Source organism: Hyla sarda, unplaced genomic scaffold (assembly GCF_029499605.1).
Source record: "Hyla sarda isolate aHylSar1 unplaced genomic scaffold, aHylSar1.hap1 scaffold_471, whole genome shotgun sequence".
Lineage (NCBI taxonomy): Eukaryota > Metazoa > Chordata > Amphibia > Anura > Hylidae > Hyla > Hyla sarda.
The window spans coordinates 41,673-67,701 of NW_026610483.1; the positions used below are offsets into that span (position 1 = coordinate 41,673).

The 26,029-nt window shown below is 46.1% G+C and overlaps 12 non-coding genes across 12 annotated transcripts; all 12 read right to left on the reverse strand.

Annotated features, from left to right (window-relative positions):
* Positions 1-681: 681 nt before the first annotated feature.
* Positions 682-872, reverse strand: LOC130336227 (U2 spliceosomal RNA). The gene has a single exon (XR_008877688.1). It is a non-coding gene; the product is annotated as a U2 spliceosomal RNA (small nuclear RNA).
* Positions 873-2,967: 2,095 nt separating this feature from the next.
* Positions 2,968-3,158, reverse strand: LOC130336228 (U2 spliceosomal RNA). The gene has a single exon (XR_008877689.1). It is a non-coding gene; the product is annotated as a U2 spliceosomal RNA (small nuclear RNA).
* Positions 3,159-5,232: 2,074 nt separating this feature from the next.
* Positions 5,233-5,423, reverse strand: LOC130336229 (U2 spliceosomal RNA). Its single transcript, XR_008877690.1, has one exon. It is a non-coding gene; the product is annotated as a U2 spliceosomal RNA (small nuclear RNA).
* A 2,090-nt stretch (positions 5,424-7,513) lies between these two features.
* LOC130336230 (U2 spliceosomal RNA) lies at positions 7,514-7,704 on the reverse strand. Its single transcript, XR_008877691.1, has one exon. It is a non-coding gene; the product is annotated as a U2 spliceosomal RNA (small nuclear RNA).
* A 2,089-nt stretch (positions 7,705-9,793) lies between these two features.
* LOC130336231 (U2 spliceosomal RNA) lies at positions 9,794-9,984 on the reverse strand. Its single transcript, XR_008877692.1, has one exon. It is a non-coding gene; the product is annotated as a U2 spliceosomal RNA (small nuclear RNA).
* A 2,077-nt stretch (positions 9,985-12,061) lies between these two features.
* Positions 12,062-12,252, reverse strand: LOC130336232 (U2 spliceosomal RNA). The gene has a single exon (XR_008877693.1). It is a non-coding gene; the product is annotated as a U2 spliceosomal RNA (small nuclear RNA).
* Positions 12,253-14,331: 2,079 nt separating this feature from the next.
* On the reverse strand, positions 14,332-14,522 carry LOC130336233 (U2 spliceosomal RNA). The gene has a single exon (XR_008877694.1). It is a non-coding gene; the product is annotated as a U2 spliceosomal RNA (small nuclear RNA).
* Positions 14,523-16,611: 2,089 nt separating this feature from the next.
* Positions 16,612-16,802, reverse strand: LOC130336234 (U2 spliceosomal RNA). The gene has a single exon (XR_008877695.1). It is a non-coding gene; the product is annotated as a U2 spliceosomal RNA (small nuclear RNA).
* A 2,097-nt stretch (positions 16,803-18,899) lies between these two features.
* On the reverse strand, positions 18,900-19,090 carry LOC130336236 (U2 spliceosomal RNA). The gene has a single exon (XR_008877696.1). It is a non-coding gene; the product is annotated as a U2 spliceosomal RNA (small nuclear RNA).
* A 2,071-nt stretch (positions 19,091-21,161) lies between these two features.
* LOC130336237 (U2 spliceosomal RNA) lies at positions 21,162-21,352 on the reverse strand. Its single transcript, XR_008877697.1, has one exon. It is a non-coding gene; the product is annotated as a U2 spliceosomal RNA (small nuclear RNA).
* A 2,094-nt stretch (positions 21,353-23,446) lies between these two features.
* On the reverse strand, positions 23,447-23,637 carry LOC130336239 (U2 spliceosomal RNA). Its single transcript, XR_008877699.1, has one exon. It is a non-coding gene; the product is annotated as a U2 spliceosomal RNA (small nuclear RNA).
* Positions 23,638-25,735: 2,098 nt separating this feature from the next.
* Positions 25,736-25,926, reverse strand: LOC130336240 (U2 spliceosomal RNA). Its single transcript, XR_008877700.1, has one exon. It is a non-coding gene; the product is annotated as a U2 spliceosomal RNA (small nuclear RNA).
* Positions 25,927-26,029: the final 103 nt, after the last annotated feature.

Consider the following 26,029-nt stretch of genomic DNA (forward strand, 5'->3'; position numbering starts at 1 on the left):
GCACCTTCTGATGCATCAGGTAGGTGCACTATAGCATAGCCTAACCCTCTGTACTTTGGTCTATATTGATGCGGGACATAGACAGCCAGCTGATGACCAATCCATTAGTGCAATGGATGGCTGGAAGCATTTGTCTTTGCCTTTGCAATACCACAGAAGCAATGCATGGTCAATGTACAGCAATGACACACCTGTGTGAACAGCCAGGAGACCCCCCCATGTTATGTTACATAGTTACATAGTTAGTACGGTCGAAAAAAGACATATGTCCATCAAGTTCAACCAGGGAATTAAGGGGTAGGGGTGTGGCGCGATATTGGGGAAGGGATGAGATTTTATATTTCTTCATAAGCATTAATCTTATTTTGTCAATTAGGAACATTCAGCACCCACCCGCTATCAAGGCAGCTGCCTATCATGTCATGCCCTACCTGCACAGGTGTGCTGGCTACTCAAATGATCCAATTAAGGAGGCCATTTAGTCAGCAGCAGCAGAAGTCCTGTGCCTGGACGCTCCAACAGCGGCCAGACACAAGCAGAAGCAGCAGAAGCAGCAGCAGCACCACCTTTTGTTTTTTGGCTGCAGCAGCAGCAGCAGCAAGGCCCACAGGGCTGGCTAGCTGGCTAGCCAGCAAGCAGGTAGCAATGAAAGTAGGAATCTTTCTTTTTAACCCTGTAAGGGGGTGGTGCACTGTACCCGAAGATACTGCCATATCGGGTCAATGCATAGGGCGACGGAAGCAAGCTTCGAAATCGGCCCCCGTTCTCAAAAATCCATTTAATATATGGTCCCCAGATAGGGGACGTATCAGATATTAAACTGATAAGAACAGATACTACACTTGATCTTAGCCAAAAGGCCGAGAAGCGATAACCGTGAAAGGGGCGGGCCCAACAAGGTCCCCTTCATGGGCACTATCACTGCTTGCTGTCAGGGAGGCTGCCAGACAATTTTCCATGCACACTCTGGGCTGGGGGGCAGTCAACCACCAGTACACACAGCAGAACCTAAACCCATACCATTATTGCTAAGCAGCAAGACAGGGGCCCATTGCACTCCCACGGGGCCTTTTTAAATGCAATCCATAACCCGGATTTGCCAGGAACCCTTCTTACTCCTCCTACTTGCATGTGACACTGGGCTTAGGATCTGCATAGGAAACACACACACAAGCACACACCTACCTTTGTTGCCTGCAGATGCCTCCTTGGCTGTCCCCAAACGGTATCAAACCAACACCCACGGGAAGCTGTAAGCATAGAGGACATGCCTGCACCCCATTGGACTTACCTGTGTGGGTTAAATCCGGGTTATTTGACAACCTATGGCGGTGATGGTTCTGCTCAGGCAGAGCAGTGCTGATGCTCCTCATAAAGCTGTCGCTGCTGTGAAGGTTCTAGGTGACATCACAATCCCTATGGTTACATACACAACAAAGCTGGGTTGTTGTTGTTTACACTCTGCAAGGCCTGTGGAAGTGAGTGACATCATAGCACTGTAGTTCTGAGGGTTCTAGATGGATGCAACAATCTCCTGTTGCTTCTATGAAGGCCATAATAGACGACATCACCAAACAGCTCCATAGTCACATACACAGCAAAGGAGAGATGTTGTTTACACCTAGTGATGTCAGTGGTATTGAGTGACATCACAGCACAGTGCTAAGGCTCCTGGGCCTGGACACAGCAGCGGCTGCAATATCTCAACGGAGAATACGTTTATATATATGTGTGTGTGTGCGCGTATATATATATATATATATATATATATATATATATATATATATATATATATTTCTCCGCCGAAATCACTTTTAAACCCATTTCCACCTTTTTTTCCCTTCTCTTCCTCTTACTTTTTTTTCACGTTTTTTTACGTTTTTCTCCTTTTCGCCTCTTTTCTGGGCGTATTATTCTTCTTTTTCTTCTTTTTTTTCGTCTAATGCATACCCCATCAGTGCAGCAATGCTTATTCAATACCGCCAGCAGATGGAGACACTGGGGGATAATTTTCTAAGGATTTATACTGATTTTTCCTGTCTGAATTTGTCGCACAGAAAGTTGCAGGCCAAATATGTGTGACATTTCTGCGACTTTAGCTTCTAGAGCATTTTTACAACATTATACATAGGTGCTGAATACATAAAAAGCGACTGTTCAGCGACAGACAAGTCGCATCGGCTGAAAGTAGGCCAGAATGTCAGTCCATGTTGGAGCAGGTTTAGATACAGTCTAAAGCATAGATCTCAAAGTCTGTGCACAGAATTTAGCAAGGGCCTCGCACCTTCTGATGCATCAGGTAGGTGCACTATAGCATAGCCTAACCCTCTGTACTTTGGTCTATATTGATGCGGGACATAGACAGCCAGCTGATGACCAATCCATTAGTGCAATGGATGGCTGGAAGCATTTGTCTTTGCCTTTGCAATACCACAGAAGCAATGCATGGTCAATGTACAGCAATGACACACCTGTGTGAACAGCCAGGAGACCCCCCCATGTTATGTTACATAGTTACATAGTTAGTACGGTCGAAAAAAGACATATGTCCATCAAGTTCAACCAGGGAATTAAGGGGTAGGGGTGTGGCGCGATATTGGGGAAGGGATGAGATTTTATATTTCTTCATAAGCATTAATCTTATTTTGTCAATTAGGAACATTCAGCACCCACCCGCTATCAAGGCAGCTGCCTATCATGTCATGCCCTACCTGCACAGGTGTGCTGGCTACTCAAATGATCCAATTAAGGAGGCCATTTAGTCAGCAGCAGCAGAAGTCCTGTGCCTGGACGCTCCAACAGCGGCCAGACACAAGCAGAAGCAGCAGAAGCAGCAGCAGCACCACCTTTTGTTTTTTGGCTGCAGCAGCAGCAGCAGCAGCAGCAAGGCCCACAGGGCTGGCTAGCTGGCTAGCCAGCAAGCAGGTAGCAATGAAAGTAGGAATCTTTCTTTTTAACCCTGTAAGGGGGTGGTGCACTGTACCCGAAGATACTGCCATATCGGGTCAATGCATAGGGCGACGGAAGCAAGCTTCGAAATCGGCCCCCGTTCTCAAAAATCCATTTAATATATGGTCCCCAGATAGGGGACGTATCAGATATTAAACTGATAAGAACAGATACTACACTTGATCTTAGCCAAAAGGCCGAGAAGCGATAACCGTGAAAGGGGCGGGCCCAACAAGGTCCCCTTCATGGGCACTATCACTGCTTGCTGTCAGGGAGGCTGCCAGACAATTTTCCATGCACACTCTGGGCTGGGGGGCAGTCAACCACCAGTACACACAGCAGAACCTAAACCCATACCATTATTGCTAAGCAGCAAGACAGGGGCCCATTGCACTCCCACGGGGCCTTTTTAAATGCAATCCATAACCCGGATTTGCCAGGAACCCTTCTTACTCCTCCTACTTGCATGTGACACTGGGCTTAGGATCTGCATAGGAAACACACACACAAGCACACACCTACCTTTGTTGCCTGCAGATGCCTCCTTGGCTGTCCCCAAACGGTATCAAACCAACACCCACGGGAAGCTGTAAGCATAGAGGACATGCCTGCACCCCATTGGACTTACCTGTGTGGGTTAAATCCGGGTTATTTGACAACCTATGGCGGTGATGGTTCTGCTCAGGCAGAGCAGTGCTGATGCTCCTCATAAAGCTGTCGCTGCTGTGAAGGTTCTAGGTGACATCACAATCCCTATGGTTACATACACAACAAAGCTGGGTTGTTGTTGTTTACACTCTGCAAGGCCTGTGGAAGTGAGTGACATCATAGCACTGTAGTTCTGAGGGTTCTAGATGGATGCAACAATCTCCTGTTGCTTCTATGAAGGCCATAATAGACGACATCACCAAACAGCTCCATAGTCACATACACAGCAAAGGAGAGATGTTGTTTACACCTAGTGATGTCAGTGGTATTGAGTGACATCACAGCACAGTGCTAAGGCTCCTGGGCCTGGACACAGCAGCGGCTGCAATATCTCAACGGAGAATACGTTTATATATATGTGTGTGTGTGCGCGTATATATATATATATATATATATATATATATATATATATATATATATTTCTCCGCCGAAATCACTTTTAAACCCATTTCCACCTTTTTTTCCCTTCTCTTCCTCTTACTTTTTTTTCACGTTTTTTTACGTTTTTCTCCTTTTCGCCTCTTTTCTGGGCGTATTATTCTTCTTTTTCTTCTTTTTTTTCGTCTAATGCATACCCCATCAGTGCAGCAATGCTTATTCAATACCGCCAGCAGATGGAGACACTGGGGGATAATTTTCTAAGGATTTATACTGATTTTTCCTGTCTGAATTTGTCGCACAGAAAGTTGCAGGCCAAATATGTGTGACATTTCTGCGACTTTAGCTTCTAGAGCATTTTTACAACATTATACATAGGTGCTGAATACATAAAAAGCGACTGTTCAGCGACAGACAAGTCGCATCGGCTGAAAGTAGGCCAGAATGTCAGTCCATGTTGGAGCAGGTTTAGATACAGTCTAAAGCATAGATCTCAAAGTCTGTGCACAGAATTTAGCAAGGGCCTCGCACCTTCTGATGCATCAGGTAGGTGCACTATAGCATAGCCTAACCCTCTGTACTTTGGTCTATATTGATGCGGGACATAGACAGCCAGCTGATGACCAATCCATTAGTGCAATGGATGGCTGGAAGCATTTGTCTTTGCCTTTGCAATACCACAGAAGCAATGCATGGTCAATGTACAGCAATGACACACCTGTGTGAACAGCCAGGAGACCCCCCCATGTTATGTTACATAGTTACATAGTTAGTACGGTCGAAAAAAGACATATGTCCATCAAGTTCAACCAGGGAATTAAGGGTATTGGGGAAGGGATGAGATTTTATATTTCTTCATAAGCATTAATCTTATTTTGTCAATTAGGAACATTCAGCACCCACCCGCTATCAAGGCAGCTGCCTATCATGTCATGCCCTACCTGCACAGGTGTGCTGGCTACTCAAATGATCCAATTAAGGAGGCCATTTAGTCAGCAGCAGCAGAAGTCCTGTGCCTGGACGCTCCAACAGCGGCCAGACACAAGCAGAAGCAGCAGAAGCAGCAGCAGCACCACCTTTTGTTTTTTGGCTGCAGCAGTAGCAGCAGCAGCAGCAAGGCCCACAGGGCTGGCTAGCTGGCTAGCCAGCAAGCAGGTAGCAATGAAAGTAGGAATCTTTCTTTTTAACCCTGTAAGGGGGTGGTGCACTGTACCCGAAGATACTGCCATATCGGGTCAATGCATAGGGCGACGGAAGCAAGCTTCGAAATCGGCCCCCGTTCTCAAAAATCCATTTAATATATGGTCCCCAGATAGGGGACGTATCAGATATTAAACTGATAAGAACAGATACTACACTTGATCTTAGCCAAAAGGCCGAGAAGCGATAACCGTGAAAGGGGCGGGCCCAACAAGGTCCCCTTCATGGGCACTATCACTGCTTGCTGTCAGGGAGGCTGCCAGACAATTTTCCATGCACACTCTGGGCTGGGGGGCAGTCAACCACCAGTACACACAGCAGAACCTAAACCCATACCATTATTGCTAAGCAGCAAGACAGGGGCCCATTGCACTCCCACGGGGCCTTTTTAAATGCAATCCATAACCCGGATTTGCCAGGAACCCTTCTTACTCCTCCTACTTGCATGTGACACTGGGCTTAGGATCTGCATAGGAAACACACACACAAGCACACACCTACCTTTGTTGCCTGCAGATGCCTCCTTGGCTGTCCCCAAACGGTATCAAACCAACACCCACGGGAAGCTGTAAGCATAGAGGACATGCCTGCACCCCATTGGACTTACCTGTGTGGGTTAAATCCGGGTTATTTGACAACCTATGGCGGTGATGGTTCTGCTCAGGCAGAGCAGTGCTGATGCTCCTCATAAAGCTGTCGCTGCTGTGAAGGTTCTAGGTGACATCACAAATCCCTTTGGTTACATACACAACAAAGCTGGGTTGTTGTTGTTTACACTCTGCAAGGCCTGTGGAAGTGAGTGACATCATAGCACTGTAGTTCTGAGGGTTCTAGATGGATGCAACAATCTCCTGTTGCTTCTATGAAGGCCATAATAGACGACATCACCAAACAGCTCCATAGTCACATACACAGCAAAGGAGAGATGTTGTTTACACCTAGTGATGTCAGTGGTATTGAGTGACATCACAGCACAGTGCTAAGGCTCCTGGGCCTGGACACAGCAGCGGCTGCAATATCTCAACGGAGAATACGTTTATATATATGTGTGTGTGTGCGCGTATATATATATATATATATATATATATATATATATATATATATATTTCTCCGCCGAAATCACTTTTAAACCCATTTCCACCTTTTTTTCCCTTCTCTTCCTCTTACTTTTTTTTCACGTTTTTTTACGTTTTTCTCCTTTTCGCCTCTTTTCTGGGCGTATTATTCTTCTTTTTCTTCTTTTTTTTCGTCTAATGCATACCCCATCAGTGCAGCAATGCTTATTCAATACCGCCAGCAGATGGAGACACTGGGGGATAATTTTCTAAGGATTTATACTGATTTTTCCTGTCTGAATTTGTCGCACAGAAAGTTGCAGGCCAAATATGTGTGACATTTCTGCGACTTTAGCTTCTAGAGCATTTTTACAACATTATACATAGGTGCTGAATACATAAAAAGCGACTGTTCAGCGACAGACAAGTCGCATCGGCTGAAAGTAGGCCAGAATGTCAGTCCATGTTGGAGCAGGTTTAGATACAGTCTAAAGCATAGATCTCAAAGTCTGTGCACAGAATTTAGCAAGGGCCTCGCACCTTCTGATGCATCAGGTAGGTGCACTATAGCATAGCCTAACCCTCTGTACTTTGGTCTATATTGATGCGGGACATAGACAGCCAGCTGATGACCAATCCATTAGTGCAATGGATGGCTGGAAGCATTTGTCTTTGCCTTTGCAATACCACAGAAGCAATGCATGGTCAATGTACAGCAATGACACACCTGTGTGAACAGCCAGGAGACCCCCCCATGTTATGTTACATAGTTACATAGTTAGTACGGTCGAAAAAAGACATATGTCCATCAAGTTCAACCAGGGAATTAAGGGGTAGGGGTGTGGCGCGATATTGGGGAAGGGATGAGATTTTATATTTCTTCATAAGCATTAATCTTATTTTGTCAATTAGGAACATTCAGCACCCACCCGCTATCAAGGCAGCTGCCTATCATGTCATGCCCTACCTGCACAGGTGTGCTGGCTACTCAAATGATCCAATTAAGGAGGCCATTTAGTCAGCAGCAGCAGAAGTCCTGTGCCTGGACGCTCCAACAGCGGCCAGACACAAGCAGAAGCAGCAGAAGCAGCAGCAGCACCACCTTTTGTTTTTTGGCTGCAGCAGCAGCAGCAGCAGCAGCAAGGCCCACAGGGCTGGCTAGCTGGCTAGCCAGCAAGCAGGTAGCAATGAAAGTAGGAATCTTTCTTTTTAACCCTGTAAGGGGGTGGTGCACTGTACCCGAAGATACTGCCATATCGGGTCAATGCATAGGGCGACGGAAGCAAGCTTCGAAATCGGCCCCCGTTCTCAAAAATCCATTTAATATATGGTCCCCAGATAGGGGACGTATCAGATATTAAACTGATAAGAACAGATACTACACTTGATCTTAGCCAAAAGGCCGAGAAGCGATAACCGTGAAAGGGGCGGGCCCAACAAGGTCCCCTTCATGGGCACTATCACTGCTTGCTGTCAGGGAGGCTGCCAGACAATTTTCCATGCACACTCTGGGCTGGGGGGCAGTCAACCACCAGTACACACAGCAGAACCTAAACCCATACCATTATTGCTAAGCAGCAAGACAGGGGCCCATTGCACTCCCACGGGGCCTTTTTAAATGCAATCCATAACCCGGATTTGCCAGGAACCCTTCTTACTCCTCCTACTTGCATGTGACACTGGGCTTAGGATCTGCATAGGAAACACACACACAAGCACACACCTACCTTTGTTGCCTGCAGATGCCTCCTTGGCTGTCCCCAAACGGTATCAAACCAACACCCACGGGAAGCTGTAAGCATAGAGGACATGCCTGCACCCCATTGGACTTACCTGTGTGGGTTAAATCCGGGTTATTTGACAACCTATGGCGGTGATGGTTCTGCTCAGGCAGAGCAGTGCTGATGCTCCTCATAAAGCTGTCGCTGCTGTGAAGGTTCTAGGTGACATCACAATCCCTATGGTTACATACACAACAAAGCTGGGTTGTTGTTGTTTACACTCTGCAAGGCCTGTGGAAGTGAGTGACATCATAGCACTGTAGTTCTGAGGGTTCTAGATGGATGCAACAATCTCCTGTTGCTTCTATGAAGGCCATAATAGACGACATCACCAAACAGCTCCATAGTCACATACACAGCAAAGGAGAGATGTTGTTTACACCTAGTGATGTCAGTGGTATTGAGTGACATCACAGCACAGTGCTAAGGCTCCTGGGCCTGGACACAGCAGCGGCTGCAATATCTCAACGGAGAATACGTTTATATATATGTGTGTGTGTGCGCGTATATATATATATATATATATATATATATATATATATATATATATTTCTCCGCCGAAATCACTTTTAAACCCATTTCCACCTTTTTTTCCCTTCTCTTCCTCTTACTTTTTTTTCACGTTTTTTTACGTTTTTCTCCTTTTCGCCTCTTTTCTGGGCGTATTATTCTTCTTTTTCTTCTTTTTTTCCGTCTAATGCATACCCCATCAGTGCAGCAATGCTTATTCAATACCGCCAGCAGATGGAGACACTGGGGGATAATTTTCTAAGGATTTATACTGATTTTTCCTGTCTGAATTTGTCGCACAGAAAGTTGCAGGCCAAATATGTGTGACATTTCTGCGACTTTAGCTTCTAGAGCATTTTTACAACATTATACATAGGTGCTGAATACATAAAAAGCGACTGTTCAGCGACAGACAAGTCGCATCGGCTGAAAGTAGGCCAGAATGTCAGTCCATGTTGGAGCAGGTTTAGATACAGTCTAAAGCATAGATCTCAAAGTCTGTGCACAGAATTTAGCAAGGGCCTCGCACCTTCTGATGCATCAGGTAGGTGCACTATAGCATAGCCTAACCCTCTGTACTTTGGTCTATATTGATGCGGGACATAGACAGCCAGCTGATGACCAATCCATTAGTGCAATGGATGGCTGGAAGCATTTGTCTTTGCCTTTGCAATACCACAGAAGCAATGCATGGTCAATGTACAGCAATGACACACCTGTGTGAACAGCCAGGAGACCCCCCCATGTTATGTTACATAGTTACATAGTTAGTACGGTCGAAAAAAGACATATGTCCATCAAGTTCAACCAGGGAATTAAGGGGTAGGGGTGTGGCGCGATATTGGGGAAGGGATGAGATTTTATATTTCTTCATAAGCATTAATCTTATTTTGTCAATTAGGAACATTCAGCACCCACCCGCTATCAAGGCAGCTGCCTATCATGTCATGCCCTACCTGCACAGGTGTGCTGGCTACTCAAATGATCCAATTAAGGAGGCCATTTAGTCAGCAGCAGCAGAAGTCCTGTGCCTGGACGCTCCAACAGCGGCCAGACACAAGCAGAAGCAGCAGAAGCAGCAGCAGCACCACCTTTTGTTTTTTGGCTGCAGCAGCAGCAGCAGCAGCAGCAAGGCCCACAGGGCTGGCTAGCTGGCTAGCCAGCAAGCAGGTAGCAATGAAAGTAGGAATCTTTCTTTTTAACCCTGTAAGGGGGTGGTGCACTGTACCCGAAGATACTGCCATATCGGGTCAATGCATAGGGCGACGGAAGCAAGCTTCGAAATCGGCCCCCGTTCTCAAAAATCCATTTAATATATGGTCCCCAGATAGGGGACGTATCAGATATTAAACTGATAAGAACAGATACTACACTTGATCTTAGCCAAAAGGCCGAGAAGCGATAACCGTGAAAGGGGCGGGCCCAACAAGGTCCCCTTCATGGGCACTATCACTGCTTGCTGTCAGGGAGGCTGCCAGACAATTTTCCATGCACACTCTGGGCTGGGGGGCAGTCAACCACCAGTACACACAGCAGAACCTAAACCCATACCATTATTGCTAAGCAGCAAGACAGGGGCCCATTGCACTCCCACGGGGCCTTTTTAAATGCAATCCATAACCCGGATTTGCCAGGAACCCTTCTTACTCCTCCTACTTGCATGTGACACTGGGCTTAGGATCTGCATAGGAAACACACACACAAGCACACACCTACCTTTGTTGCCTGCAGATGCCTCCTTGGCTGTCCCCAAACGGTATCAAACCAACACCCACGGGAAGCTGTAAGCATAGAGGACATGCCTGCACCCCATTGGACTTACCTGTGTGGGTTAAATCCGGGTTATTTGACAACCTATGGCGGTGATGGTTCTGCTCAGGCAGAGCAGTGCTGATGCTCCTCATAAAGCTGTCGCTGCTGTGAAGGTTCTAGGTGACATCACAATCCCTATGGTTACATACACAACAAAGCTGGGTTGTTGTTGTTTACACTCTGCAAGGCCTGTGGAAGTGAGTGACATCATAGCACTGTAGTTCTGAGGGTTCTAGATGGATGCAACAATCTCCTGTTGCTTCTATGAAGGCCATAATAGACGACATCACCAAACAGCTCCATAGTCACATACACAGCAAAGGAGAGATGTTGTTTACACCTAGTGATGTCAGTGGTATTGAGTGACATCACAGCACAGTGCTAAGGCTCCTGGGCCTGGACACAGCAGCGGCTGCAATATCTCAACGGAGAATACGTTTATATATATGTGTGTGTGTGCGCGTATATATATATATATATATATATATATATATATTTCTCCGCCGAAATCACTTTTAAACCCATTTCCACCTTTTTTTCCCTTCTCTTCCTCTTACTTTTTTTTCACGTTTTTTTACGTTTTTCTCCTTTTCGCCTCTTTTCTGGGCGTATTATTCTTCTTTTTCTTCTTTTTTTCCGTCTAATGCATACCCCATCAGTGCAGCAATGCTTATTCAATACCGCCAGCAGATGGAGACACTGGGGGATAATTTTCTAAGGATTTATACTGATTTTTCCTGTCTGAATTTGTCGCACAGAAAGTTGCAGGCCAAATATGTGTGACATTTCTGCGACTTTAGCTTCTAGAGCATTTTTACAACATTATACATAGGTGCTGAATACATAAAAAGCGACTGTTCAGCGACAGACAAGTCGCATCGGCTGAAAGTAGGCCAGAATGTCAGTCCATGTTGGAGCAGGTTTAGATACAGTCTAAAGCATAGATCTCAAAGTCTGTGCACAGAATTTAGCAAGGGCCTCGCACCTTCTGATGCATCAGGTAGGTGCACTATAGCATAGCCTAACCCTCTGTACTTTGGTCTATATTGATGCGGGACATAGACAGCCAGCTGATGACCAATCCATTAGTGCAATGGATGGCTGGAAGCATTTGTCTTTGCCTTTGCAATACCACAGAAGCAATGCATGGTCAATGTACAGCAATGACACACCTGTGTGAACAGCCAGGAGACCCCCCCATGTTATGTTACATAGTTACATAGTTAGTACGGTCGAAAAAAGACATATGTCCATCAAGTTCAACCAGGGAATTAAGGGGTAGGGGTGTGGCGCGATATTGGGGAAGGGATGAGATTTTATATTTCTTCATAAGCATTAATCTTATTTTGTCAATTAGGAACATTCAGCACCCACCCGCTATCAAGGCAGCTGCCTATCATGTCATGCCCTACCTGCACAGGTGTGCTGGCTACTCAAATGATCCAATTAAGGAGGCCATTTAGTCAGCAGCAGCAGAAGTCCTGTGCCTGGACGCTCCAACAGCGGCCAGACACAAGCAGAAGCAGCAGAAGCAGCAGCAGCACCACCTTTTGTTTTTTGGCTGCAGCAGCAGCAGCAGCAGCAGCAAGGCCCACAGGGCTGGCTAGCTGGCTAGCCAGCAAGCAGGTAGCAATGAAAGTAGGAATCTTTCTTTTTAACCCTGTAAGGGGGTGGTGCACTGTACCCGAAGATACTGCCATATCGGGTCAATGCATAGGGCGACGGAAGCAAGCTTCGAAATCGGCCCCCGTTCTCAAAAATCCATTTAATATATGGTCCCCAGATAGGGGACGTATCAGATATTAAACTGATAAGAACAGATACTACACTTGATCTTAGCCAAAAGGCCGAGAAGCGATAACCGTGAAAGGGGCGGGCCCAACAAGGTCCCCTTCATGGGCACTATCACTGCTTGCTGTCAGGGAGGCTGCCAGACAATTTTCCATGCACACTCTGGGCTGGGGGGCAGTCAACCACCAGTACACACAGCAGAACCTAAACCCATACCATTATTGCTAAGCAGCAAGACAGGGGCCCATTGCACTCCCACGGGGCCTTTTTAAATGCAATCCATAACCCGGATTTGCCAGGAACCCTTCTTACTCCTCCTACTTGCATGTGACACTGGGCTTAGGATCTGCATAGGAAACACACACACAAGCACACACCTACCTTTGTTGCCTGCAGATGCCTCCTTGGCTGTCCCCAAACGGTATCAAACCAACACCCACGGGAAGCTGTAAGCATAGAGGACATGCCTGCACCCCATTGGACTTACCTGTGTGGGTTAAATCCGGGTTATTTGACAACCTATGGCGGTGATGGTTCTGCTCAGGCAGAGCAGTGCTGATGCTCCTCATAAAGCTGTCGCTGCTGTGAAGGTTCTAGGTGACATCACAATCCCTATGGTTACATACACAACAAAGCTGGGTTGTTGTTGTTTACACTCTGCAAGGCCTGTGGAAGTGAGTGACATCATAGCACTGTAGTTCTGAGGGTTCTAGATGGATGCAACAATCTCCTGTTGCTTCTATGAAGGCCATAATAGACGACATCACCAAACAGCTCCATAGTCACATACACAGCAAAGGAGAGATGTTGTTTACACCTAGTGATGTCAGTGGTATTGAGTGACATCACAGCACAGTGCTAAGGCTCCTGGGCCTGGACACAGCAGCGGCTGCAATATCTCAACGGAGAATACGTTTATATATATGTGTGTGTGTGCGCGTATATATATATATATATATATATATATATATATATTTCTCCGCCGAAATCACTTTTAAACCCATTTCCACCTTTTTTTCCCTTCTCTTCCTCTTACTTTTTTTTCACGTTTTTTTACGTTTTTCTCCTTTTCGCCTCTTTTCTGGGCGTATTATTCTTCTTTTTCTTCTTTTTTTTCGTCTAATGCATACCCCATCAGTGCAGCAATGCTTATTCAATACCGCCAGCAGATGGAGACACTGGGGGATAATTTTCTAAGGATTTATACTGATTTTTCCTGTCTGAATTTGTCGCACAGAAAGTTGCAGGCCAAATATGTGTGACATTTCTGCGACTTTAGCTTCTAGAGCATTTTTACAACATTATACATAGGTGCTGAATACATAAAAAGCGACTGTTCAGCGACAGACAAGTCGCATCGGCTGAAAGTAGGCCAGAATGTCAGTCCATGTTGGAGCAGGTTTAGATACAGTCTAAAGCATAGATCTCAAAGTCTGTGCACAGAATTTAGCAAGGGCCTCGCACCTTCTGATGCATCAGGTAGGTGCACTATAGCATAGCCTAACCCTCTGTACTTTGGTCTATATTGATGCGGGACATAGACAGCCAGCTGATGACCAATCCATTAGTGCAATGGATGGCTGGAAGCATTTGTCTTTGCCTTTGCAATACCACAGAAGCAATGCATGGTCAATGTACAGCAATGACACACCTGTGTGAACAGCCAGGAGACCCCCCCATGTTATGTTACATAGTTACATAGTTAGTACGGTCGAAAAAAGACATATGTCCATCAAGTTCAACCAGGGAATTAAGGGGTAGGGGTGTGGCGCGATATTGGGGAAGGGATGAGATTTTATATTTCTTCATAAGCATTAATCTTATTTTGTCAATTAGGAACATTCAGCACCCACCCGCTATCAAGGCAGCTGCCTATCATGTCATGCCCTACCTGCACAGGTGTGCTGGCTACTCAAATGATCCAATTAAGGAGGCCATTTAGTCAGCAGCAGCAGAAGTCCTGTGCCTGGACGCTCCAACAGCGGCCAGACACAAGCAGAAGCAGCAGAAGCAGCAGCAGCACCACCTTTTGTTTTTTGGCTGCAGCAGCAGCAGCAGCAGCAGCAAGGCCCACAGGGCTGGCTAGCTGGCTAGCCAGCAAGCAGGTAGCAATGAAAGTAGGAATCTTTCTTTTTAACCCTGTAAGGGGGTGGTGCACTGTACCCGAAGATACTGCCATATCGGGTCAATGCATAGGGCGACGGAAGCAAGCTTCGAAATCGGCCCCCGTTCTCAAAAATCCATTTAATATATGGTCCCCAGATAGGGGACGTATCAGATATTAAACTGATAAGAACAGATACTACACTTGATCTTAGCCAAAAGGCCGAGAAGCGATAACCGTGAAAGGGGCGGGCCCAACAAGGTCCCCTTCATGGGCACTATCACTGCTTGCTGTCAGGGAGGCTGCCAGACAATTTTCCATGCACACTCTGGGCTGGGGGGCAGTCAACCACCAGTACACACAGCAGAACCTAAACCCATACCATTATTGCTAAGCAGCAAGACAGGGGCCCATTGCACTCCCACGGGGCCTTTTTAAATGCAATCCATAACCCGGATTTGCCAGGAACCCTTCTTACTCCTCCTACTTGCATGTGACACTGGGCTTAGGATCTGCATAGGAAACACACACACAAGCACACACCTACCTTTGTTGCCTGCAGATGCCTCCTTGGCTGTCCCCAAACGGTATCAAACCAACACCCACGGGAAGCTGTAAGCATAGAGGACATGCCTGCACCCCATTGGACTTACCTGTGTGGGTTAAATCCGGGTTATTTGACAACCTATGGCGGTGATGGTTCTGCTCAGGCAGAGCAGTGCTGATGCTCCTCATAAAGCTGTCGCTGCTGTGAAGGTTCTAGGTGACATCACAATCCCTATGGTTACATACACAACAAAGCTGGGTTGTTGTTGTTTACACTCTGCAAGGCCTGTGGAAGTGAGTGACATCATAGCACTGTAGTTCTGAGGGTTCTAGATGGATGCAACAATCTCCTGTTGCTTCTATGAAGGCCATAATAGACGACATCACCAAACAGCTCCATAGTCACATACACAGCAAAGGAGAGATGTTGTTTACACCTAGTGATGTCAGTGGTATTGAGTGACATCACAGCACAGTGCTAAGGCTCCTGGGCCTGGACACAGCAGCGGCTGCAATATCTCAACGGAGAATACGTTTATATCTATATGTGTGTGTGTGCGCGTATATATATATATATATATATATATATATATATATATATATATTTCTCCGCCGAAATCACTTTTAAACCCATTTCCACCTTTTTTTCCCTTCTCTTCCTCTTACTTTTTTTTCACGTTTTTTTACGTTTTTCTCCTTTTCGCCTCTTTTCTGGGCGTATTATTCTTCTTTTTCTTCTTTTTTTTCGTCTAATGCATACCCCATCAGTGCAGCAATGCTTATTCAATACCGCCAGCAGATGGAGACACTGGGGGATAATTTTCTAAGGATTTATACAGATTTTTCCTGTCTGAATTTGTCGCACAGAAAGTTGCAGGCCAAATATGTGTGACATTTCTGCGACTTTAGCTTCTAGAGCATTTTTACAACATTATACATAGGTGCTGAATACATAAAAAGCGACTGTTCAGCGACAGACAAGTCGCATCGGCTGAAAGTAGGCCAGAATGTCAGTCCATGTTGGAGCAGGTTTAGATACAGTCTAAAGCATAGATCTCAAAGTCTGTGCACAGAATTTAGCAAGGGCCTCGCACCTTCTGATGCATCAGGTAGGTGCACTATAGCATAGCCTAACCCTCTGTACTTTGGTCTATATTGATGCGGGACATAGACAGCCAGCTGATGACCAATCCATTAGTGCAATGGATGGCTGGAAGCATTTGTCTTTGCCTTTGCAATACCACAGAAGCAATGCATGGTCAATGTACAGCAATGACACACCTGTGTGAACAGCCAGGAGACCCCCCCATGTTATGTTACATAGTTACATAGTTAGTACGGTCGAAAAAAGACATATGTCCATCAAGTTCAACCAGGGAATTAAGGGGTAGGGGTGTGGCGCGATATTGGGGAAGGGATGAGATTTTATATTTCTTCATAAGCATTAATCTTATTTTGTCAATTAGGAACATTCAGCACCCACCCGCTATCAAGGCAGCTGCCTATCATGTCATGCCCTACCTGCACAGGTGTGCTGGCTACTCAAATGATCCAATTAAGGAGGCCATTTAGTCAGCAGCAGCAGAAGTCCTGTGCCTGGACGCTCCAACAGCGGCCAGACACAAGCAGAAGCAGCAGAAGCAGCAGCAGCACCACCTTTTGTTTTTTGGCTGCAGCAGCAGCAGCAGCAGCAGCAAGGCCCACAGGGCTGGCTAGCTGGCTAGCCAGCAAGCAGGTAGCAATGAAAGTAGGAATCTTTCTTTTTAACCCTGTAAGGGGGTGGTGCACTGTACCCGAAGATACTGCCATATCGGGTCAATGCATAGGGCGACGGAAGCAAGCTTCGAAATCGGCCCCCGTTCTCAAAAATCCATTTAATATATGGTCCCCAGATAGGGGACGTATCAGATATTAAACTGATAAGAACAGATACTACACTTGATCTTAGCCAAAAGGCCGAGAAGCGATAACCGTGAAAGGGGCGGGCCCAACAAGGTCCCCTTCATGGGCACTATCACTGCTTGCTGTCAGGGAGGCTGCCAGACAATTTTCCATGCACACTCTGGGCTGGGGGGGCAGTCAACCACCAGTACACACAGCAGAACCTAAACCCATACCATTATTGCTAAGCAGCAAGACAGGGGCCCATTGCACTCCCACGGGGCCTTTTTAAATGCAATCCATAACCCGGATTTGCCAGGAACCCTTCTTACTCCTCCTACTTGCATGTGACACTGGGCTTAGGATCTGCATAGGAAACACACACACAAGCACACACCTACCTTTGTTGCCTGCAGATGCCTCCTTGGCTGTCCCCAAACGGTATCAAACCAACACCCACGGGAAGCTGTAAGCATAGAGGACATGCCTGCACCCCATTGGACTTACCTGTGTGGGTTAAATCCGGGTTATTTGACAACCTATGGCGGTGATGGTTCTGCTCAGGCAGAGCAGTGCTGATGCTCCTCATAAAGCTGTCGCTGCTGTGAAGGTTCTAGGTGACATCACAATCCCTATGGTTACATACACAACAAAGCTGGGTTGTTGTTGTTTACACTCTGCAAGGCCTGTGGAAGTGAGTGACATCATAGCACTGTAGTTCTGAGGGTTCTAGATGGATGCAACAATCTCCTGTTGCTTCTATGAAGGCCATAATAGACGACATCACCAAACAGCTCCATAGTCACATACACAGCAAAGGAGAGATGTTGTTTACACCTAGTGATGTCAGTGGTATTGAGTGACATCACAGCACAGTGCTAAGGCTCCTGGGCCTGGACACAGCAGCGGCTGCAATATCTCAACGGAGAATACGTTTATATATATGTGTGTGTGTGCGCGTATATATATATATATATATATATATATATATATATATATATATATATATTTCTCCGCCGAAATCACTTTTAAACCCATTTCCACCTTTTTTTCCCTTCTCTTCCTCTTACTTTTTTTTCACGTTTTTTTACGTTTTTCTCCTTTTCGCCTCTTTTCTGGGCGTATTATTCTTCTTTTTCTTCTTTTTTTTCGTCTAATGCATACCCCATCAGTGCAGCAATGCTTATTCAATACCGCCAGCAGATGGAGACACTGGGGGATAATTTTCTAAGGATTTATACTGATTTTTCCTGTCTGAATTTGTCGCACAGAAAGTTGCAGGCCAAATATGTGTGACATTTCTGCGACTTTAGCTTCTAGAGCATTTTTACAACATTATACATAGGTGCTGAATACATAAAAAGCGACTGTTCAGCGACAGACAAGTCGCATCGGCTGAAAGTAGGCCAGAATGTCAGTCCATGTTGGAGCAGGTTTAGATACAGTCTAAAGCATAGATCTCAAAGTCTGTGCACAGAATTTAGCAAGGGCCTCGCACCTTCTGATGCATCAGGTAGGTGCACTATAGCATAGCCTAACCCTCTGTACTTTGGTCTATATTGATGCGGGACATAGACAGCCAGCTGATGACCAATCCATTAGTGCAATGGATGGCTGGAAGCATTTGTCTTTGCCTTTGCAATACCACAGAAGAAATGCATGGTCAATGTACAGCAATGACACACCTGTGTGAACAGCCAGGAGACCCCCCCATGTTATGTTACATAGTTACATAGTTAGTACGGTCGAAAAAAGACATATGTCCATCAAGTTCAACCAGGGAATTAAGGGGTAGGGGTGTGGCGCGATATTGGGGAAGGGATGAGATTTTATATTTCTTCATAAGCATTAATCTTATTTTGTCAATTAGGAACATTCAGCACCCACCCGCTATCAAGGCAGCTGCCTATCATGTCATGCCCTACCTGCACAGGTGTGCTGGCTACTCAAATGATCCAATTAAGGAGGCCATTTAGTCAGCAGCAGCAGAAGTCCTGTGCCTGGACGCTCCAACAGCGGCCAGACACAAGCAGAAGCAGCAGAAGCAGCAGCAGCACCACCTTTTGTTTTTTGGCTGCTGCAGCAGCAGCAGCAGCAGCAGCAAGGCCCACAGGGCTGGCTAGCTGGCTAGCCAGCAAGCAGGTAGCAATGAAAGTAGGAATCTTTCTTTTTAACCCTGTAAGGGGGTGGTGCACTGTACCCGAAGATACTGCCATATCGGGTCAATGCATAGGGCGACGGAAGCAAGCTTCGAAATCGGCCCCCGTTCTCAAAAATCCATTTAATATATGGTCCCCAGATAGGGGACGTATCAGATATTAAACTGATAAGAACAGATACTACACTTGATCTTAGCCAAAAGGCCGAGAAGCGATAACCGTGAAAGGGGCGGGCCCAACAAGGTCCCCTTCATGGGCACTATCACTGCTTGCTGTCAGGGAGGCTGCCAGACAATTTTCCATGCACACTCTGGGCTGGGGGGCAGTCAACCACCAGTACACACAGCAGAACCTAAACCCATACCATTATTGCTAAGCAGCAAGACAGGGGCCCATTGCACTCCCACGGGGCCTTTTTAAATGCAATCCATAACCCGGATTTGCCAGGAACCCTTCTTACTCCTCCTACTTGCATGTGACACTGGGCTTAGGATCTGCATAGGAAACACACACACAAGCACACACCTACCTTTGTTGCCTGCAGATGCCTCCTTGGCTGTCCCCAAACGGTATCAAACCAACACCCACGGGAAGCTGTAAGCATAGAGGACATGCCTGCACCCCATTGGACTTACCTGTGTGGGTTAAATCCGGGTTATTTGACAACCTATGGCGGTGATGGTTCTGCTCAGGCAGAGCAGTGCTGATGCTCCTCATAAAGCTGTCGCTGCTGTGAAGGTTCTAGGTGACATCACAATCCCTATGGTTACATACACAACAAAGCTGGGTTGTTGTTGTTTACACTCTGCAAGGCCTGTGGAAGTGAGTGACATCATAGCACTGTAGTTCTGAGGGTTCTAGATGGATGCAACAATCTCCTGTTGCTTCTATGAAGGCCATAATAGACGACATCACCAAACAGCTCCATAGTCACATACACAGCAAAGGAGAGATGTTGTTTACACCTAGTGATGTCAGTGGTATTGAGTGACATCACAGCACAGTGCTAAGGCTCCTGGGCCTGGACACAGCAGCGGCTGCAATATCTCAACGGAGAATACGTTTATATATATGTGTGTGTGTGCGCGTATATATATATATATATATATATATATATATATATATATTTCTCCGCCGAAATCACTTTTAAACCCATTTCCACCTTTTTTTCCCTTCTCTTCCTCTTACTTTTTTTTCACGTTTTTTTACGTTTTTCTCCTTTTCGCCTCTTTTCTGGGCGTATTATTCTTCTTTTTCTTCTTTTTTTTCGTCTAATGCATACCCCATCAGTGCAGCAATGCTTATTCAATACCGCCAGCAGATGGAGACACTGGGGGATAATTTTCTAAGGATTTATACTGATTTTTCCTGTCTGAATTTGTCGCACAGAAAGTTGCAGGCCAAATATGTGTGACATTTCTGCGACTTTAGCTTCTAGAGCATTTTTACAACATTATACATAGGTGCTGAATACATAAAAAGCGACTGTTCAGCGACAGACAAGTCGCATCGGCTGAAAGTAGGCCAGAATGTCAGTCCATGTTGGAGCAGGTTTAGATACAGTCTAAAGCATAGATCTCAAAGTCTGTGCACAGAATTTAGCAAGGGCCTCGCACCTTCTGATGCATCAGGTAGGTGCACTATAGCATAGCCTAACCCTCTGTACTTTGGTCTATATTGATGCGGGACATAGACAGCCAGCTGATGACCAATCCATTAGTGCAATGGATGGCTGGAAGCATTTGTCTTTGCCTTTGCAATACCACAGAAGCAATGCATGGTCAATGTACAGCAATGACACACCTGTGTGAACAGCCAGGAGACCCCCCCATGTTATGTTACATAGTTACATAGTTAGTACGGTCGAAAAAAGACATATGTCCATCAAGTTCAACCAGGGAATTAAGGGGTAGGGGTGTGGCGCGATATTGGGGAAGGGATGAGATTTTATATTTCTTCATAAGCATTAATCTTATTTTGTCAATTAGGAACATTCAGCACCCACCCGCTATCAAGGCAGCTGCCTATCATGTCATGCCCTACCTGCACAGGTGTGCTGGCTACTCAAATGATCCAATTAAGGAGGCCATTTAGTCAGCAGCAGCAGAAGTCCTGTGCCTGGACGCTCCAACAGCGGCCAGACACAAGCAGAAGCAGCAGAAGCAGCAGCAGCACCACCTTTTGTTTTTTGGCTGCAGCAGCAGCAAGGCCCACAGGGCTGGCTAGCTGGCTAGCCAGCAAGCAGGTAGCAATGAAAGTAGGAATCTTTCTTTTTAACCCTGTAAGGGGGTGGTGCACTGTACCCGAAGATACTGCCATATCGGGTCAATGCATAGGGCGACGGAAGCAAGCTTCGAAATCGGCCCCCGTTCTCAAAAATCCATTTAATATATGGTCCCCAGATAGGGGACGTATCAGATATTAAACTGATAAGAACAGATACTACACTTGATCTTAGCCAAAAGGCCGAGAAGCGATAACCGTGAAAGGGGCGGGCCCAACAAGGTCCCCTTCATGGGCACTATCACTGCTTGCTGTCAGGGAGGCTGCCAGACAATTTTCCATGCACACTCTGGGCTGGGGGGCAGTCAACCACCAGTACACACAGCAGAACCTAAACCCATACCATTATTGCTAAGCAGCAAGACAGGGGCCCATTGCACTCCCACGGGGCCTTTTTAAATGCAATCCATAACCCGGATTTGCCAGGAACCCTTCTTACTCCTCCTACTTGCATGTGACACTGGGCTTAGGATCTGCATAGGAAACACACACACAAGCACACACCTACCTTTGTTGCCTGCAGATGCCTCCTTGGCTGTCCCCAAACGGTATCAAACCAACACCCACGGGAAGCTGTAAGCATAGAGGACATGCCTGCACCCCATTGGACTTACCTGTGTGGGTTAAATCCGGGTTATTTGACAACCTATGGCGGTGATGGTTCTGCTCAGGCAGAGCAGTGCTGATGCTCCTCATAAAGCTGTCGCTGCTGTGAAGGTTCTAGGTGACATCACAATCCCTATGGTTACATACACAACAAAGCTGGGTTGTTGTTGTTTACACTCTGCAAGGCCTGTGGAAGTGAGTGACATCATAGCACTGTAGTTCTGAGGGTTCTAGATGGATGCAACAATCTCCTGTTGCTTCTATGAAGGCCATAATAGACGACATCACCAAACAGCTCCATAGTCACATACACAGCAAAGGAGAGATGTTGTTTACACCTAGTGATGTCAGTGGTATTGAGTGACATCACAGCACAGTGCTAAGGCTCCTGGGCCTGGACACAGCAGCGGCTGCAATATCTCAACGGAGAATACGTTTATATATATGTGTGTGTGTGCGCGTATATATATATATATATATATATATATATATATATATATATATATATTTCTCCGCCGAAATCACTTTTAAACCCATTTCCACCTTTTTTTCCCTTCTCTTCCTCTTACTTTTTTTTCACGTTTTTTTACGTTTTTCTCCTTTTCGCCTCTTTTCTGGGCGTATTATTCTTCTTTTTCTTCTTTTTTTTCGTCTAATGCATACCCCATCAGTGCAGCAATGCTTATTCAATACCGCCAGCAGATGGAGACACTGGGGGATAATTTTCTAAGGATTTATACTGATTTTTCCTGTCTGAATTTGTCGCACAGAAAGTTGCAGGCCAAATCTGTGTGACATTTGTGCGACTTTAGCTTCTAGAGCATTTTTATACCATTATACATAGGTGCTGAATACATAAAAAGCGACTGTTCAGCGACAGACAAGTCGCATCGGCTGAAAGTAGGCCAGAATGTCAGTCCATGTTGGAGCAGGTTTAGATACAGTCTAAAGCATAGATCTCAAAGTCTGTGCACAGAATTTAGCAAGGGCCTCGCACCTTCTGATGCATCAGGTAGGTGCACTATAGCATAGCCTAACCCTCTGTACTTTGGTCTATATTGATGCGGGACATAGACAGCCAGCTGATGACCAATCCATTAGTGCAATGGATGGCTGGAAGCATTTGTCTTTGCCTTTGCAATACCACAGAAGCAATGCATGGTCAATGTACAGCAATGACACACCTGTGTGAACAGCCAGGAGACCCCCCCATGTTATGTTACATAGTTACATAGTTAGTACGGTCGAAAAAAGACATATGTCCATCAAGTTCAACCAGGGAATTAAGGGGTAGGGGTGTGGCGCGATATTGGGGAAGGGATGAGATTTTATATTTCTTCATAAGCATTAATCTTATTTTGTCAATTAGGAACATTCAGCACCCACCCGCTATCAAGGCAGCTGCCTATCATGTCATGCCCTACCTGCACAGGTGTGCTGGCTACTCAAATGATCCAATTAAGGAGGCCATTTAGTCAGCAGCAGCAGAAGTCCTGTGCCTGGACGCTCCAACAGCGGCCAGACACAAGCAGAAGCAGCAGAAGCAGCAGCAGCACCACCTTTTGTTTTTTGGCTGCTGCAGCAGCAGCAGCAGCAGCAGCAAGGCCCACAGGGCTGGCTAGCTGGCTAGCCAGCAAGCAGGTAGCAATGAAAGTAGGAATCTTTCTTTTTAACCCTGTAAGGGGGTGGTGCACTGTACCCGAAGATACTGCCATATCGGGTCAATGCATAGGGCGACGGAAGCAAGCTTCGAAATCGGCCCCCGTTCTCAAAAATCCATTTAATATATGGTCCCCAGATAGGGGACGTATCAGATATTAAACTGATAAGAACAGATACTACACTTGATCTTAGCCAAAAGGCCGAGAAGCGATAACCGTGAAAGGGGCGGGCCCAACAAGGTCCCCTTCATGGGCACTATCACTGCTTGCTGTCAGGGAGGCTGCCAGACAATTTTCCATGCACACTCTGGGCTGGGGGGCAGTCAACCACCAGTACACACAGCAGAACCTAAACCCATACCATTATTGCTAAGCAGCAAGACAGGGGCCCATTGCACTCCCACGGGGCCTTTTTAAATGCAATCCATAACCCGGATTTGCCAGGAACCCTTCTTACTCCTCCTACTTGCATGTGACACTGGGCTTAGGATCTGCATAGGAAACACACACACAAGCACACACCTACCTTTGTTGCCTGCAGATGCCTCCTTGGCTGTCCCCAAACGGTATCAAACCAACACCCACGGGAAGCTGTAAGCATAGAGGACATGCCTGCACCCCATTGGACTTACCTGTGTGGGTTAAATCCGGGTTATTTGACAACCTATGGCGGTGATGGTTCTGCTCAGGCAGAGCAGTGCTGATGCTCCTCATAAAGCTGTCGCTGCTGTGAAGGTTCTAGGTGACATCACAATCCCTATGGTTACATACACAACAAAGCTGGGTTGTTGTTGTTTACACTCTGCAAGGCCTGTGGAAGTGAGTGACATCATAGCACTGTAGTTCTGAGGGTTCTAGATGGATGCAACAATCTCCTGTTGCTTCTATGAAGGCCATAATAGACGACATCACCAAACAGCTCCATAGTCACATACACAGCAAAGGAGAGATGTTGTTTACACCTAGTGATGTCAGTGGTATTGAGTGACATCACAGCACAGTGCTAAGGCTCCTGGGCCTGGACACAGCAGCGGCTGCAATATCTCAACGGAGAATACGTTTATATATATGTGTGTGTGTGCGCGTATATATATATATATATATATATATATATATATATATATATATATTTCTCCGCCGAAATCACTTTTAAACCCATTTCCACCTTTTTTTCCCTTCTCTTCCTCTTACTTTTTTTTCACGTTTTTTTACGTTTTTCTCCTTTTCGCCTCTTTTCTGGGCGTATTATTCTTCTTTTTCTTCTTTTTTTTCGTCTAATGCATACCCCATCAGTGCAGCAATGCTTATTCAATACCGCCAGCAGATGGAGACACTGGGGGATAATTTTCTAAGGATTTATACTGATTTTTCCTGTCTGAATTTGTCGCACAGAAAGTTGCAGGCCAAATATGTGTGACATTTCTGCGACTTTAGCTTCTAGAGCATTTTTACAACATTATACATAGGTGCTGAATACATAAAAAGCGACTGTTCAGCGACAGACAAGTCGCATCGGCTGAAAGTAGGCCAGAATGTCAGTCCATGTTGGAGCAGGTTTAGATACAGTCTAAAGCATAGATCTCAAAGTCTGTGCACAGAATTTAGCAAGGGCCTCGCACCTTCTGATGCATCAGGTAGGTGCACTATAGCATAGCCTAACCCTCTGTACTTTGGTCTATATTGATGCGGGACATAGACAGCCAGCTGATGACCAATCCATTAGTGCAATGGATGGCTGGAAGCATTTGTCTTTGCCTTTGCAATACCACAGAAGCAATGCATGGTCAATGTACAGCAATGACACACCTGTGTGAACAGCCAGGAGACCCCCCCATGTTATGTTACATAGTTACATAGTTAGTACGGTCGAAAAAAGACATATGTCCATCAAGTTCAACCAGGGAATTAAGGGGTAGGGGTGTGGCGCGATATTGGGGAAGGGATGAGATTTTATATTTCTTCATAAGCATTAATCTTATTTTGTCAATTAGGAACATTCAGCACCCACCCGCTATCAAGGCAGCTGCCTATCATGTCATGCCCTACCTGCACAGGTGTGCTGGCTACTCAAATGATCCAATTAAGGAGGCCATTTAGTCAGCAGCAGCAGAAGTCCTGTGCCTGGACGCTCCAACAGCGGCCAGACACAAGCAGAAGCAGCAGAAGCAGCAGCAGCAGCAGCAGCACCACCTTTTGTTTTTTGGCTGCAGCAGCAGCAGCAGCAGCAGCAAGGCCCACAGGGCTGGCTAGCTGGCTAGCCAGCAAGCAGGTAGCAATGAAAGTAGGAATCTTTCTTTTTAACCCTGTAAGGGGGTGGTGCACTGTACCCGAAGATACTGCCATATCGGGTCAATGCATAGGGCGACGGAAGCAAGCTTCGAAATCGGCCCCCGTTCTCAAAAATCCATTTAATATATGGTCCCCAGATAGGGGACGTATCAGATATTAAACTGATAAGAACAGATACTACACTTGATCTTAGCCAAAAGGCCGAGAAGCGATAACCGTGAAAGGGGCGGGCCCAACAAGGTCCCCTTCATGGGCACTATCACTGCTTGCTGTCAGGGAGGCTGCCAGACAATTTTCCATGCACACTCTGGGCTGG